The sequence below is a fragment of the Equus przewalskii genome, chromosome 24 (assembly GCF_037783145.1).
Source record: "Equus przewalskii isolate Varuska chromosome 24, EquPr2, whole genome shotgun sequence".
Taxonomy (NCBI): Eukaryota; Metazoa; Chordata; class Mammalia; order Perissodactyla; family Equidae; genus Equus; species Equus przewalskii.
In genome coordinates, this window is record NC_091854.1 from 30586425 (window position 1) to 30604354 (window position 17930).

At 43.0% G+C, this 17930-nt stretch overlaps 1 protein-coding gene across 15 annotated transcripts in view; it reads right to left on the reverse strand.

Annotated features, from left to right (window-relative positions):
• Window positions 1–17930, reverse strand: part of DNAJC6 (DnaJ heat shock protein family (Hsp40) member C6) — a 134931-nt gene that overhangs the window by 70653 nt on the left and 46348 nt on the right. The window contains exon 1 of one of the 15 annotated variants that reach the window (XM_070592272.1): window positions 12612–12766. The exons of 13 other annotated variants lie outside the window; for them this stretch is intronic. The gene's annotated coding sequence lies outside the window, so the exon portion shown is untranslated. Of the gene's footprint in view, window positions 1–11417; window positions 11711–12611; window positions 12767–17930 lie in introns of those variants that run through there. One more of the 15 variants, XM_070592275.1, reaches the window with a different exon arrangement.

Below are 17930 nucleotides of genomic sequence, written 5' to 3' on the forward strand. Positions count from 1 at the left end.
ATTGGAAGGACATCAAAAGGACCTCTGCTTAGCCTAGGCAAATAATAAATAAGTCCAGAATGTACTATTAAATTCTGACAATTAATTACTGGACTAATGTTCTTTTTGCTTATTTTTTTTAAGAACCTCTCAGTATGTTACAAATCTTGATATGAATAGCTGAATTAACATTAGATTAAAAACTCAAACTGGAACCACGTGCAAATCTGCTAGTGACTGATGGACTGTGGCCAGTTGATGCACATCTGTGAGGCTCTCATCACCGTAAATAAAAGAATCTGCCATTGTTTTCAGGGCAGCTCAGCCCCTCTGCCAACAGAACACCCTTTAAATACCCTCCAATTTTCTATAAATTCCAGATTTGAAATTCTGATATAAGCATCTGATTTCCAACCCTTTAAGTCTTTGAATAAATTTTCAGAAGAAAGGATGATCTAACTATTTTTATAAACCACTGCTAATATCAAAACATCACTCCTTTCTGATGTTCAAAGCGCCTGGGAGATCTCAAAGGAATTCTGACAGGAACGTTGTCAATGCAACCACCTGCACAGGTGAGTTTAACGGAGCGAAAGAGAACAACACTTCTGCAAGGAAGCTGTTGATCACTTTCCAAAGACACCTAAGCAAAGGCGAATTTGACAAGCATGAAGGCATTTGTCATTGAGGCTTGTCTAAGAATAGCCACTGATTCTCCACGGCGGGTGGGGGACACCACTGACAATGAGCTTCTGTCTCCTCTCCAGTAACAAACAAACTCGAAAATAAATGAGACTCAAACATGACATTAGTTGATTTCTTGCCTCTTCTCCATTTTCCCCACTCAGTGCATTAGCTTTTGCCATTTCTTCTGTTAGGGACCTCTCCCTGGTTCTTTGCATGATTGACTCTCTCTCATTCTCCAGAAGACCCTACTGTAAGTGCTACCTATGCAGACAGGTGGCCCCTCCCACCAGCTCTAAGGCAGCCCCCATCACCACCCCACAATTCAACAAATGTTTGTTATTTTGAAACATCCAGGTGTCAAGTACCCATCTGGTGGTCTACACATCCTGATTAGAGGGTTGGAAAAACTTAACCATAGAGACATGGTTTCCACAAAGAATGCCTCATTGTTAATATTTGTATGCATGACCCATTTGCCATACTGACAAGAGAAAAACACAAAACATGTTTGAAAGCAAGGTTTTCATCCAATAAGGGCCTAGAAATGTCTGTGATCAATCAGAGTTCATGATCTCTAACCAGGCAGAGCAAGGCTGGCAAACTCAGGCCTGGCACACAGTCTCCAGATACCCTGAGAGACTCCAGAACATGAGGAAACGGAGTGCAGGCCCTCGAGAGTCACGAACCCAAGGCAGTGGGCAAATCCAGATTCCACCTTGGCAGCAACCCAACATGGAGTCAAACCCTAACTCTCCCACGTGTAGTAAGCCCTGGGATGCCTCTGCTCCTCAGTTTCCTCATGCAAAGAAAACAACCCAAGGAGCACTGCTAACAGCGAGACAGAGTGCAGGGACACGGCCTTTGCCAATTTGGTCACCAAATATCTTTTCTGACCTAAGCTCATCCTCAGCAAACAGGATGAAAGACCCGTCCCTTCTACTGGGGCTCACAACCTATTTAAAACAACACCTCCTATAACTAGGAGAGTCTGATTGTTACGAGGACCACGAGAGGGCTTTATGAAGTGCTAATGAGCACTCTGACTGGTCCACTGTCCCAAGGAGAGGCAGCAAGCTCAGGACGCCCGCACACCCAGGCAAATGGGGGGCAGTTTCACCACGTGTTTGCCATGCGACCGTGGGGAAGTTATTTCATCTCTCTGGAAAACTTGATCTGGAAATGGGGGATGAATAATAGTACTTGCCTCGTAGGATTCTTTGGAGATTTAAATAAGATAATACGTGCTAAGTACTAACACCTGCATGTCAAATAAATAGTAAGCCCCAATTAAATGACAGCTATTTTTACTATTGTGACCCCCTCACCAAAGATTTTGAATTTCAGTCTTTCATGAAATCCTGAGAATTTCTCTTGACTCCACTGGGAGGTCCTGCTTTGCCATCTTTCCTAGAAATGGAACTTCGTAAGCCTGGAGGACCAGAGGCTGTAGTGTACCAACCCAGGCCTGTTTCCCTAGAGCTGAAACCCAGGAGGGATGTGGCAGAGACTGCTATTTGTCAAATCAATATCCATTCTCCCCTTCATCTTCCTTAAGAATACTTTTTATCTGGTGATGTGGCCTCCCAGAATAAAAGACTACATTTCCCAGGCTTCCCTTTGGTGAGGTGTGACCATGTGATTAAGTTCCAACCAATAGGATGTGAGTGGAAGTGAGAGAGCAACTTCCAGGGTGTTTCTTAAGGGGAAAAGGTGTGCTGGAAAACAGATGTGTCGGTCGGCCATCTTAGATAACAAGGAAGAGAGTAACACCCTGAAGAGCATAGAAGGGCAGGATCAAAAGAGCCTGGGACCCTAGTTATTTCATAGGGTAGAGCTGCATTGCAGATGAGGCTTTTATATGTGCAAGAAATAAGCTTTCATTTGGTCCACCTATAGCCATGATGGCCTTTGTTCCACCCAGCCAAACCTACAGCCTCATAAATATTACAGACAATGTGGAGAAAGGAAGGAGAGCAGAATGTGGCAGAGGTTCCAACAGTCTCCAGCACACAGTGGGTTCTCATAATTACTGGCAGAATTAAACAACCTCTCTAGGACTCCCCACAGTCAACCTAAACTTGGAATATTGAGATCAGTTCCAAAAACAAGAGGGACAGTGGTCAGCTGGAGAGTGTCCATTGGAGAAGGACTAAGGCAATGAAAGGTCAAAAAGAGATCCAGCTCATGAGCAAAGACTATAAGAGCTAGAAGGAGAAAGGTAAACCAGAGCACCACGACTAGGTGTCAAGTAACTCAAGGAAGTAAGTTGAACGGGGCTCCTCTCGTTGCACTCTGGTTTCCTCACGTGCAATAAATAAGACCAGAAAATCATTACAATTCCTTCTAGCTACACCAAGAGGAATCCACAGACTTCAAGGAATTTATGTCACACCACAGGCCAGAACCACAGCCCATCTACATAGGGCACTGAGAAAGTAAAGGGCAGATTGCCACTGAGCATCAGAAGACACTTCCTAGCGGGGTTCTGTGTCCAGCAATAGAATGGCCGCCTTCCAAAGTCCAGTGTAACCTGACCGGAGGAGTTCAATCAGGGCTAGAAGGTTCCTAAAGGAAGTGCTGTTTTGGGAGGGCCACAGCCTTCTCACAGACTGGTAGGAAAGTGGGTTTGTAGCAGACAGTCCTGGGTTTCCATCCACTTCTGCCAGGTACTTGTCTACATGTCACTCAGCTTTTCTTGAGTCTTGGCTTCCTCATTTTAAAAATAGGGGTAGTAAAATATAACCAAGTCTATTGTGTTAAAAGAGATACTACATAAGTGCATAGCACAGCGCTAGGCTCACAGCTACTAACAGTAGTCACTGTCAGCATCACATTAGCTTTAGAAATGGAGAAGGAAAAGAGAAAATGTGAGAAGCGCAGATGAGAGTCAGTCATGCTGGTGAAGCACTGGCAGGCATAGGCTGGAATTTGTGAACTGAGCAAGTAGTCACACAGCCAAAATAAACTAGGGCTTGCACATAAATGCTGGGAAGGGCAGGTAGGATCAAAAGCCACTCAACGAGTAGGGGAGGAAGGGGAGCTGGCAGCTAGAGGCAATCAGAAACCAGGAAAGGACTCATCCAGACCTCATCTACCCATCCAACATTTACTGATTATCTATGAGCAATCATAAGATGAGAAAAGCGCCACGATGAGGAAAATATAGAATATAACCAGGGCACAGGGCAGCTGACCCAGATTTAGAGAGTCAGATAAGGGTTTGCAGAGAAAATGATCGCTAAGTCGAGACCTGCATTATGGAGGCAAAGGCGTCAGGGGGAAGGAGAGGGAGAGAGCTCAAACTGATGATGTGTTTGAGGGAGGGCGGAGAATCATAAAACCTCTCTCTCTTCCCCTCTAAAATTCCCACATTCTGAGGGACCAACAAGACTACCAAGTTCTTTCCAACTCCAAGATTCGACAATTACGGCTTCAGACGAAAAAGCAAAATAAAGTAAATGCCCTACACATTTGTGTTAACTAAGTTTTTAAAAGGAGCATGGTGGGTATGGGTCTGGTTATAATCAGGTGACAGGAGGGATCCTTGTGGGGTTGGACTGTTCCATATCTGGACCAGGTGGTGGATGTACGAGCCCACACAGGTGCCTAATAGTATAGAACTTACACACACACACACACACAGGCACAAATAAAACCAGGAGATATGAGATGGACTGTATCAATGTCAGTATCTTGCCTGTGATATTACACTATAGTTTTGCAAAATATTACCACTGGGAGAAATGGGCAAAGTTTACCAGGATCTCTCTGTATTGTTTCTCACAACTTCATGTGAATCTGTGATTATTTCAATAAAAATTTAAGGTCCAAAAGTAGCTGCAGAAAAAGAATATAGTTCTTTTTATATATTCATATGAAATTATAGTTATGAAACATAAATCTATTGTGGAAACCATAGCAAAACATATAAAAATAAAATGTTAAAATTACTGGTACCCTATGTCCAAATATCCTTTTATAATATTTTGATCCAGTTCCTTCATTTTTAGACTAGTATATATCCTTACAATGATTTTCCTGTGTATTTATAAAAATCTGTTTATATTCTTTAATTCAGCATAGAGATTGTTTCTTGTTTATTCCACAAATTTCATATTTCAAAGATCATCCCATTACATTAAAACTTCCTTGAACAATTATTTTTGATGGCTATTTAGTAATACCATATAGGCACACCACAATTATCTAAACCAATCTCCTATTTTGGAACATTTTAGGCAGTTTAAAATTTTTCCCTGTTATAAGTAATTCTACAATAAATTAAATCTAACCGGTTGCCAACATTACTGAGATGAAAGAGAAAAGCTCCTGAACACCGAAATGTTAGAGTTAGAAAGGATCTTAGAAGTCACCTGAGCAGCAATCCCCTAAAACAAACATACATGCACACACACACACCACTTTATAGTGACGGAAACTGTGCGCCTATTCTCCCGGCAGGAAGTCAGGACAATCCACAATTTCAGCAGCTACTTGACAAAAAAGCATGAGCTGCCAATCTTGCTCAAAGTCATTTTTGACCTTGTAGAATCAAGCAGAAAAAGCATAAATGAAGAAACTATAGAGAAAAAAAATTTAAGGCTGAAACATTCTACATACGGTTCATATTTTCATTCTCTATGACACGGGAGAAGCAATTTAACTATGTTAAGTCCATAAACATACCCTCATTAAGGAGCAAGTCCTCAACGAATGACTGCAGTCAATGGCACATATAGGTACTCAACTGCTCACTGTTACTCAAACACTTAATGTTCTGCCACCTTTCGAGTCAGCTCCTGTTTGGAACGTCCTCCATCAGCCCATTCTCCACCTGAGGAAATCTTGCCTACCTTTCAGAGCCAGCACTCGTGTCCCTCTTCAGAGAAGCCTTCATCAACCCACTCACTTACTTCTGCCTTGTTTACCTCATACTCTGTCATAGATACACAGACGCCTGTCTCCACTGATGGTAAAGGAGCAAGTTGAGGGTCAGTCTGCATCTTTTTCAAGTTTGAGCAGGGCTTGGCCAACCATGTGGACAGAACAAGCCAGGCTCCTCACCTCCCCCTCTCCTTACAGCCATTGGATGAGAGGTGCACAAGGACCACCTCTCGCACGCCAACGGGATTCTCTCTTCCTGGGATTTAGAGTTTGGGATTCAGAGACAGATGGTCAATGAAGACTGATCACTTGAGTTAGTGACATGTAAACTTGGGAACTGTGAGGAAGCCATGTGCACAGAGAAGACAAGAAAGGTGCCCTACCGAGAGAGAAGGAAGGATGAAGCAAATGCACAGGAGAGAACAAAAGAAGATCATGAAGCACTAGAGAGAGGGGCTGCCCGGGGCCCTCAGCTTTGGACGTCTAGGTCCAAATGAGGCCGGGCTTCACTCTCTGACCCTGGCACCCAGAAGTACCCTGTGACTTTGCAACAAGTGCCTTCCTTTGGTTTCAATTAAGACGCTTTAAAATAAGCTTTTATTACTTGCAACCAAGGATAATTTACTAAGACGTGGGTAAAGACTCCAATGTTTTTTCCTCCATCCTTTTATCATTCTGTTTCTTCCTTGGAAAATGTTCTTTCCAATTTTGTCTGAAATGCTCAAATCCTACCTACCCTTCAAAACCAGCCCTAAATATAACCTAACCAAGGAGGAGTCTGTCTCTGCCTTCTCTGAACTCCCTCCCAGAGCATCGTTTCTGTGCTTGGCACACGCACATCAGAGTTACTCAGATCCTTGCCTTACCCCCTCTTTAAATCACTTCCTCTCCCCAGGTCTCAGTTTCCTCACTCTTAAAATGAGTGGACTGGATGAGATCACTGGTTGTCAAAACAGATTCTACACAACCCCAGGTTCTGCCGTTACGCACAAAAAACCACTGTTGGGGGAGAGAGGCGAGTGTTCCCAAGAAAGCCGTGTTCCAGCCTCCCATCCTTACTTTAACTAGAGATGCTCTGTTTTCATGTATTTCATATATTGAGAGTCTGGGTAAGGCTTTATTGAGGAAAGGAATCTAGTACTAATCAAATTTGAAAACCCTAACCTAGAAAATCCATAAGGCACCAAGATTCCAGCAATAGTAGTGAAAAATAATGAAAGCAATTAAAATTTTATGGAGCTAGACATTGTGATAAACATTCTACGTTTGCCAACATTTTAATCATCACAACAACCATGTGAGGTAAATATTCTTAAGCTCATCCTAAAATGAGGACACGAATCTCGTAAATTACAAGTGGTAGAGGCAGGATTTGAACCCTGGAAACACAGTTGCAGATCTGAGTTCTTAACCACAATACTGTCTTCTAAGCTCCTCTAAGGCAGATACTGTGGCTTTTGTGTCTTTTTCTCTTTTATCTCACAGCATAGTTCTCAGGCTGGTAGTCACTTAACAATATTTGTTGAATGAATAAATGCCTGAATGAACAAAGGAAGTCTACCTTGGATTCCAGGGAAACTGAGACACGAACTTGAACTTTCTAGGACTCTTCTGCCTCCAGGTAATAACCCTAGCCAAACAGAACAGTTTTATAACTTAGGCCTTTTCCACACCAGCCACCTGAAAAGCAAAGGACCTTCTTGCAGCCAGGAAGAAATCCCTTTTAGGAATGGTTTAATTTGTGGCGCTGATGGTACCATCAGCTTGCTGGGTCCATGGATGCATACTTCACCACATTTGCTACCTTCATCTCTTAACCAATATATTCATTCCTTTTACATCAAGGTTTCTCAGCCTTCGCACTACTGACACTTGGGGCCAGATAGTTCTTCATCGTGTGGAGCTGTCCTGTGCATTGTAGGATGCTTACCAGCACCCTGCCCTCTACCCACGAGAAGCTAGTAACAACCCCCCCAAACCGTGACAACCAAAAATGTCTCCAGCCATTGCCAGATGTTGGTGAGGGTGCATAAAATAGTCTCTCATTGAGAACTATGGCTTTACATGAATGAGTTTTTGTAACAACACTGGGAAAGAATAAATAAAGATAAAGAAAAACAAGCAATCCTAATCACGCTTAGAACATAAGTGCTGGTGTCCTTTCATCCTTGGGAAGTTCCTGGGTTTCATCCTCCACTCTCAAAATTCTCCTTAAACTGGGCTGTCCTGAGCACCCCGTGACGTGTCAAGCCCGCCAACTGCCTCAACTTGGAGGCAGTCACAAAGAGACACACACTTATGAGGACCACACGATGACCACGAATTTGCCTTAAAGCTTATGAACGATCTCAGAATGAATATAATGAAGAAAATTGCTCAGAACCTTGTAAAATGAAGGGAGTAGAATGATCCACCTTGAAGAAACTTCAGGATAATAAAAGATTCCCAATGAGGCCTCACTTAGCTTCAACCTCTTGAGACAGCCAACAATTATCAAGCATCTACTATAGGGCAGAGAATGCACTAGGCAATTTTCTATACCTTATCTCATTTGATTTTCCTAATAATGTGATGAGAAAGGCATTATCTTTTTCACAGAGGGGCTCGGAGTGGTAAAATGACTTGCCCAAGGTCACAAAGCTAGTCAGTGATGTCAAAACTTGAATCTGACCAGCCACTAGCTCCAACTCCAGCACTCTCTCCACTGCCCCATGCTGGTCTTCTACAACAAAACTAGCAGCCACAATCAATGGAGAGCCAAGACAATATTTTCATTCACACTCTACGCATAGATAAGACACAGAAAGACATATTCCAAACTACTAACAATGGTCATCCATGAAAACAAGTTTATCAGATGTTTTTAGTTTTTCTTCATGCTTTTCTGCATTTTCTAAATTGTTTTGCCCCAAATATGTATTACCTATGTAATAAAAAGTAATTAAAACCCATTTCCAAAAATAAAAATAACTTACGGAAGTATCAACATCTAATGCCAGTTTTAAACAAATCATCACCACTAATTCTCACTTACGAGACTGCCAGAAATTAAGAAGTTTGATAATACTCAGCTTTGACAAGGATGTCAGAAAACAAGTAGTCTCACACACAGTTAGTAGAAATTTAAGTCGGTACAAGTTCTGAAACAGCAATCTGGCAAATCTATCACAGTGTGAAGTGCATACACTCTCTCTCCTAGAAATTCCACCCGTAAGAATGCAGTGCACGGGTGCACCACATATACGATATACAAAAATATATGTTCAAAGACATTTACTGCCTATCAATAGAGGAGCTAGGACAGTAGAATTCAAAGCAATCTTTAGAGAAAATGACGTACATGTCTAGGTATTAATGTAGAAAGTCATCTAAGACATAGTGTTAAGTAAAAATCAAGTTACATAACAGCATATGGAGAAGGATTCCAGGACATACAGGTATACATTATCCATGAGTGTGTGAAAATGCATGTGCAGGTGTGCAGCAATCTGTATGCGTCTATGTGGTTGTGTCTAAGCTTGCATATGTATAGAGAATCTGTAAGTGTACACAAGAAACCATTAACATTAATTACATCTGGAGAGCAGGACTAAAAGTTGGGGAGAAAGGAAATGGACTTTTACTTTCATTTTTATACCACTGTCTGAATTGTCTTAAATTTTCTTTTCATGAATATGTATCGCTGCTATAAACAAAAACGGGGGTTTGTTTTGTTTCGTTTTTGGGCTTTAAAAGACAAGAAGCCCGGCTCTCATGCAATGGCTTGAAAACAAAGCAACATACGAAATAGAAGCGTCTTCTGTTACAACCACAGAAGCTCACAGAAGAAGACAGTGTGAGAGAGCCTTCCAGGCTGTGTGTGCCAGTGAGGGGCACAATGGAGATAGCTGTGTCCTGGCACACGGAGACACAAAGCCAGGCCCCTACCCCATTCGTGGTTTTAATGGTTGGATTTTAAGACCCATAATTAAAGTGAAATCCTGCTACACTTTTTGAGGCAACGTAAGCCAATTCTGCCAGCAGTTAAACCCCATTTTTTCCTGTTCTATTCCTCCAGCTTGACTCTTCCTAAAGTAGCTGATACCTCTTGGCCACTAGCTGCCCAAGATCTCAATTCACCTCCCTTGCAATCTCTGTCACACCCCAACATGACAGAAGACCTGGGCCCTACTGCTGGCTCAGCTGCGTGTCAACTGGTTGAATTTAACAGAGGTTCTCATCTCTAAAACGTTGCTACTGCCACCTCTTCCCTGGATAATTGTAAGAACTAAAAATGATGGGGTACCAAAAAGCATGTTGCCAACACTAAGATGCTGTGAAAATGTTAGTCCATTTGAACTTGAAAAAGAGAAGGCTGACATTCACGTTGAACAGCACAGTTGCTGACCTCGACTTCCATGGTGCACAAGTCCTGCCTACAAGCTGGAACGCCTGTGACATCGCCTCAAATTCTTCCTTAATGCAGTAGCGGCGATGGCCTCTCAAACACACAACTCAGACTCGTCTGCCGTCCCTCCCTGCCGGCTCATGGAGTGCCAGCTCCGCCTGTGACACGTGCCTTTCTGCAAAGCTTCCTCCCCGTTCCTGGCCTTTGCACGTGCTGTGCCTAGTACTTGAAACGCTCCACACCCAGCGCTGCTTCCTTTCGCTTTTTTCAGTTTGCTTCTATTTCTTCTGTTTCTTCAGGTGTCAGCTCCAACGCTGTCTCCTCAGAAAGGCGTTCCTGATCGGCCTCTGTCGGTTAGTCAGACCTCCCTCCCCCTACCACCCCCCTGCATTCTCCTCCTCTGTCTAGCCACCTGCGGCAGTCAGCATGCCACAGAACCGGTGATCTCTGAACGCTGGCTTGTGGGATGGCTGCTGCACCATCATGTACACTTATAAGCGCCCAGGCTGTATCTGTCTCTGCCGTGTCCACCGACTCCCGTACTGGTACAGTGCCGGCGCAGCAGGTAGCCGGGAGACACGTGAAAGGAAGAGTTAACACTGCGAAGTGCTTTCATCTATCTTCCCACATCTCACCTTGCCTGTGAAAGAGGCTGAGTCAGTATGACTTTTCTCATTTGAACGACCCGCCCAAGGTCACAGCTTGTAAATGACAAAGCGAGAGCTTAAATCTGGGTTTTCTGACTCGTGATTCCCTAATGCCCCCATGGCTCAATGGCATCCACCAACTGGACTTGGAAGGGTTGAAAACAGAGCAAATTATCCAGTCTTCAGCAAGAGGGGAGGGGAGGGAAGATGTGCTCTCCTGCAGGGGTGAGCAGGAGAGACAGGGAGGGGAAACTGGCGAGCTATTATCTTGCACTCCCTAGTTGGGAATTAGTAAGTAAAATTCCTCCTTTCATCTGAATAAAACGCAGCTACCTCTGGCATGGAGGCTTATAAAACCTCTCATCACCAAGTCACAGCGTGGAACACTATGCTAATTGAAACAGCAAATGGAATTTTAGGTAGGTCAGATGCAATTCCCAAAATTGGAAGGTGACACCAGCGCTCACACCTATCAGACCACATGCAGCTGGCTGGGATCTAAGTCACCACACACACACACACACACACACACACACCCAAACCCTAGCCATCCACACACCTTCCTGTGGCTTGGGGCTCCAAGTCCCCCAAATATGCTGACTCATTGCCTGGGGAGAAGGGAGGAGACCAGACAGGAAAAAGGAGGAGCAGAGAGAAGAAGGGAGCGGAAGAGCAGTGGAAGCAGAGGAGGAGAGAGAGGCACAAGGAAGTTGGAGATGGAGACAGAGGAGAAGAAGAAAGAAGAGGAAGAAAGAAGAGAAGAGAGAAAGGAGGACTGCAGAAGAGGGAGGAAGGGAAGGGAGAGCAAGGGGTGAGAGAAGGAGGACTGTTACCCTGCTAAGATTTTCACTGCACGCTCAAGAAGCCAAATGCGGTATGGGGCAGTCCTGGAGAACTCCTGGGGTCAGGGTTTTCTCAGGCACTTGTCTGTTTCCATAGAGACCAAGAATTCCTGCTTCAATAATCATCTTCCAAGTTCCTCTGGTGTTTGAGCTTTCTTCCTGAGCTCCATCACCAAGCAAGAAACCAGAGCCTAGGGCTTGCCCAGTGAGAATGGCTTAAGGGCAGGCTGGCTACCCTACCCCTGTCCTGCCCTCCGGCCTCAGGTCTGACTCAGCCCAGTGCCACAGAGCTCCAGTTCCAGCATTTCTACTGAGTACCTTGCTCCTCCCCGAGGCAAACACAAACCCTGCTCCTGCCGCCCCACCCCAGCCTCTCCACAGCACCCTCCTGGAGATCTACACAGCCTAACGGGCAGCCCACGGAAGAGCTGAAGCCTGCCGAGGTGTTGTGCCGAACTGACAGTCTATTCAGCTCCTCCACAAGCATGCTCGTGGGGCACTGGCAGCTGGAAAACCAGTTGCTCACCTTTTCCACTTCTGGCCAAGACTGGAGATGCGTCCTCCTCTCCCCACACCTCCCATCCCATATGTGGTCAGTTGTGGGTCAGTCCATCCTTCTGTGCTGTGCTTTCCAGGGCTGCCTCTTCCTTCCACAGTCTCCCTGGCACTGCCCTGGTTGGGCCCTCATCGTTTCTCAGGTCATCAGCTTACCTGCCGTTCACTTGGGCTCCCTGTGCTCAGGCACACGCTCTCTCTTTCCGTATGCCCCCTCTCTCCTTAGCCAAAGCAGAAACCCCTAGGGCCCAGGAATCTGTGTTTTCAACTAGCATCTCAGGGAAGCCTGATGCTGCCAGGGCACAGTAGGGAACCACAGAGGGGACCCATCCTTTACCCAGCAGCAAATCACCTCCTGGGCTCTCATCTTCCTTTCTTTTCCCTGGGGCTGTGAGAGGACTCCATGGGCCCTGGGCACTTCGGCCTTCGTGTGCCCATTAATATATATAATTGAAAAACAATTATATATATTAATATATTTTTTATTGCATTGGCATAAAGATGAACTGCTTACTGTTATACTTATTTATTTTATTCTGGTTTTTAAAAGAAATTAAATCACTTTTGTGGGCCTTAGAATTATTGTGTTCCCTAGGCATATGCCTGTTAGACAAGTCAGCCCTGCCTTACCCCTGCTCCCGAACCTTCAGCGTCCTCCCATTGCCGACAGATAAAGTCCAACCTCCTCAGCAGGCTCGCTCTGATCTGGGTTCAAGCTGTCTTCCCAGAGCCATGCACTACTGCACTTCCCACCCGCATGGGCTCCAGCTCCCAGGCCTAAATGCAGCTCTTTCAGCACGCTGTGCACGATGATGACGCCACTGTGCCTCAGCCCCCAGCCCGAAACAACCTTCCTTTTCTTCTCCACCTACTGACTTCTGGCACAAACATCACTTTCCACTGAGGCCTTCCCCAATCCTTCTGGTTGAAATTATGGCTCCTTCTTCTGCACCCCCAGAGCACTTCATATGTCTGTGATCGTACCACTTATCCACCCTGCCTTTTGCCACATCTACCCAATTCCAACGTGCACTTCTTTCACAGCATAACATTTCTAAACTCAGGAAGTGGCTTACAACATATGCCAAACAAACTCGCCAGCCACCAGGTAGAGTGCCACGCTGCAGCATGCCAGCAGTAACTCTCTGCACGTGCAAACCCAACACTGCACAGAGAGCCCTGGGTCATCTGACCACTTTCTTGGTGGGGTTATTTGCATTGTTAACACCACACACAGGTGAATTTTAATTTCTATCCCTAGCACCTTTTTAAATTATGCTTTGATGCATTACTGAAATAAAAAGATACTTTGGATCTAGACTATGGCCTGTCACATGTCAAGTAAAGCAATTAAAGGTAGTAGAAATTGCCAGATCTCTTGGCATGTGCTATGAGATTTCTTAATTCCTTGGAGCGTGAAGGACTTCTTCTTCAGACGTTTAGCTGTTCTGTCAAAACCTTCCAAGTAAATGCCAAGAGACACTGTTTAACATACAATAACTATAACTTAGTTTTTTCCCTGAGTTACAAGTTTTGCCAATGAGGAAATGCACAATCTAAACTCCAGGATTCTTCAATCCATCTAAAATTATAGATTCTTTCCACAAAGAGTTCAAGATGATCAGTACAGGTTATAAAAAGCAGTAACTCACCATAGAGCTTACATACAACAGCAGATGGCCAAAGGTGATACAAAGAGTTTTTATTAAACCTGAAAATAGCTAAGAGTCAAACCTAGTGATACCAATGAAGAAACACACAGATCTACAGACAAAAGACATCTACTGTTACTTCCTAAAGAAAAAAAAAAAAATGTGTTTTTTTCCTGCTGAAAAAAGTTACCTTGATAATGAATCACACAATAGATTGCATTTTGGGGTCAAGAAAGCAGCGTCTTTTGATGAGCTAATTATTTTCTTACATTTTCATGTTATAAAGCTCTAAGGGGTCCCGGACTACGTATCCATCGTCTCTCTCTCCTCCAGTGTCCTTGCACATGAAAAAGGCTGATTACCGAATTGGTCTAGCTTTCTGCCAACAGTTTCACTTCTTTCAAGACTGGCCTCATTTCTGTTAAAATCTAGCTGTATGCTTATTTTTAGGTTTGGATGGGCACATTTAATTATAAATGCCCTTTTTAAAAATTCAAAATCCGTTCATGTTTTCATTCATCCAACGAGTGTTTATCAGGCTCCTAATAAATGCCAAGCAGTGACAAGAGTCCAAAGGTGAGTAAGACCCAGCCTGGCTCTGAACTTTACTTACAGTCCAGAGGGAGGGACAGGCCAGGCAACACATCCCAGCTCAACGTGATGAGAACCATGACAGGGCCACACAGGCTGCTGCAGGAGCATGGAGCACAGCCAGCTCATGCAGCCTATAGGGTTTAAGGATATCAAAGCCAAGTCCTGAAGAGTGGACGAACGACCTGGAGGAGTGACTGGATGGCTGTAGGAGAAGTCGGCCTGAGCTGAGGGGCACTGTGTGCAAAGGCACAGAGATGGGGTGGGGGGACTTACCAGTGGACAAAGGAAAAGAAGTTCTGTTGGGCCGGCTTGCAGAGGTACCGTGACGGACCTCTGACGTCCAGATAAGAATACTCTGGACTTTAATCTGAGAGCAGTGGGGACTCATTTTCATTGGAAAGATACTGTTTCATAAATTTATAAAGCTGCACCAATTACGTTTTTCTCGCAATGTCCTATCAGGCTTTAACCAATCTTATTCAATATCGCTTTTTTTCAGTCTCCTTCATTTCCAGCATTTTCAAACTCTTTATGTTATATTTCAGTCAAGGAGAGATTTGTCTTATTTCACAAGATTCAAAGTGAAAATCAACTGCACTCATTTCAGTTAGCTCAGACAAAGAAAGAAGGGAAAAGAAGCAAAGAGAAACATTCGCCACTAAATTCTTTACTTGCAGTCCGATGGGCATTTCTCTATGGCATTTTACTCAGGATAGAATAGAATGAGTAGAGCCTGTGTGACTTCAGGCAACTTGCTTAACCTCTCTGTGTGGTTTATTCAACTATAAGAGGAAAGTAACTATCACCTACCTTAAAGAATTTTTATGAGGGTTAAATAAGATAACATATGTACAGTGTTTAGCACAATCTCTCATTGCAATCATTAAATTGTAGCTATTTTTATCATTAAGCATTACTGAATAATGTATATAAATGTACATGGTTACAACTTTGAGTTTGTATCTTATTACAATTTTAATCTTATACATATACACACACATATATATATATACATGTTTACACCCACTTTCAATATGGGTTATCTCCAAGGCAAGGGCCTAAAGAATCAGAGAGAGGTGAGGGCATCTTTTTTTATATTTTTCATTTTATTCCTTTATGTAATCTTTAATTCTTTTTAAGCAAGAGCTTAGAAAACTTTTATAATAAAAATTGATGAAAAACTTTGTTATACAAAGTTAAAAAAATTATTCTCAAAGCTTAGGATAATTATATGGAAATCAATCTATGTAAGGGGAAAAAAAGTGAAGAACCTAGGTTTGATTAGCCTAGAAAAGAAGAGAACTTGGCTAAGAGGAGAAAAAGGATCTGTTCTCTAATTGTCAAAGGGCTGCCATGCAGACGAAGGATTGGATTTATTTTGTATCTAGAAGGCTGAAAGGCTGATTTTGCCTAAATAAAACAAAGAGCTCTGTAGTGATGAGAACAGTCCAAAGGCAGTGCCTGAGAAGATGGTGGTAGCTCCATCAGAAGTGGTACCTCACAGACTACACGGCCATCTTTCAGAGACTTGGTTCGAGGGATTCCCCTTCTAAGTTTATGAAATCTGGCAGTCTCCGTGCCATAAATTTGAGAGGTGCATCCTTAAATGGTTAACCAGAAACATTCAAACTTTAGCCACACATTAAATAAGTTAGATAAATCAACTCTGCCTTCAACCTACAATACCCTTAAATGAGTGGGTATTCCTAAGTAAGGAATATTAGTATGTATATGCTTATAATATTTCAATGAAGTATGAAGTTATCCAGAAAAGTATTTCATAATGTTAAAGTCCAATTCCAAATGTGGATGCCACGGTTAAACACGACCTAGGATAGTATTGGTTAAAGATAATTTTTGATTCCAACCAGATTCACACTAAATAGGGAAGTGTTTCAGTATTCTTCATTATCCATACACTTGAAAATTCCTGCTATTCTATGGCTTGTCATTATGAACCTGGTAAGTAAAGCCTAATGTTGGGACACTTCAGTGATTCAAAATTAGGAGTTCTCCGTTTGTGGGTTCTACTTTCTGTGGAAGGTGAAATGCACATGAAAGCAACACCGGGCTTCGGAGCTAATGAAGTGCAATAGCTGCAGTGCCATTTGGGATATGAGAGGACGACCTCTGAATGACAATCTTTTCTCGAGAATAATTCGAATGGAGAGAAAGTGAGCCAGGGCAGGCAGACAGCTCTGCAAGACACATCTGGCGAGGGGCCTGCTCCGGAATCTACCGCTTGAGAGTCTGTTGACGTAGAAAGTCATTACACTTCTCTGAACATCTGTCACTCTTTTATCTAAAAACGGAAGGGAAATCAAAGTAGATAATATTGTTTCCATTTCAACAATCAGTTGATATTATGCCTACACAGAAAGACAGTTTAATTCAAACAGGAAAAACTTGGACCTTAGAGTCAGAAGATCCGTATCTGGCTGTCACTAGGTAGCTATTTTACCCTGAACAAGTCTCCTACCGTCTCTAAGAATCAGTTTCCTCATCTGATTGGAAAAGCACATACAGCAAAGTGAAGAAAAATTGCAAATGTATTCTCCTGTTGTTTTAAGCCTCAAACTAAAACTCTATGGTAAGAACAACTGTTACGATTCTCCTTTTATAAATGGAAAAGAGGCTTGCATTTTCTCTAGGTTTTACAGCTCATAACAATAGTGCAGAAGTTCGATCCCAAGTCTCTAGGCACAGACGTATGCTGCTTACCTTACCTAAGAGAATTCTGGGGAAAGAAAATAAGATAAGTGTTCTATTTATTATAAATAGCTATATAAGCATAAGGTATTATTAAGACTAAGCTTTAAATTCTCTAGAGGGACCTCAACATACTTTTCCATTCATAAACATCTGTAAGAGCAAAAGCCCGTGAACCACCTATCCTATCCAGCATGTCACAGTCCAATCAGTTGAGTAAATGGGCAGATTAATGCTGCTTTAGAAATGATCCATGAATTTAATTAAATATCTTAAGCAAATGGATACAATTACACTGCACAAGGCCACTCTTTGAGGATCTTAGAAGAAACAGCAATACTTAGACAAGACAGAATAGTTGCTCTAGCAAAAGAAATTTGCAACCCACTAAAATAAACACCACTCTTAGGGCCCAATTCCTCATCCAAACCAAAAAACAGCATCTTCCCCAACTGCACTTTCAACTGCAAATACACATCAGCATAGTCATAAGATACACGGTACTGCCACAACAAAGCCCCGGCATTCCCCTAACCAGAAAGAGTGTGTGTGTGGGGTCAGGGGACATCCCAACCTGCAAGCTCTTCACATAGTGCTCGTTTGATCAAGTTGAAGAAGCAAGTCCTAGCAAAAACGCTTTAGAGATAACAATATTCTTAATAAAATTGTTTTCCCATTACAACAGTTTATCAAGGTGATTCATTCTTCTCTAAACCTTTTGAAAAAGTCTGCTTTAGTGAAAAAGACAATTCTCAAAAATCCAGGACTTACCAAGGGCTGCTCTGTGTTGGAATTACTGCCCCTATTAAATGACTGCCCCCTAGAGGCCACAAGTGCCTCATTCATTAGCATCTCCCCCACGGTGCTTAGTGCATGCCTGGCATATAAGGACTCAGAAAACACATGTTGTATTTTTTCTAGAATGTAACATACTTTAGAAACAAATTCCAATTCTTAAATGAAAATCCCTGTAAAAATACACAAAATTTCATTT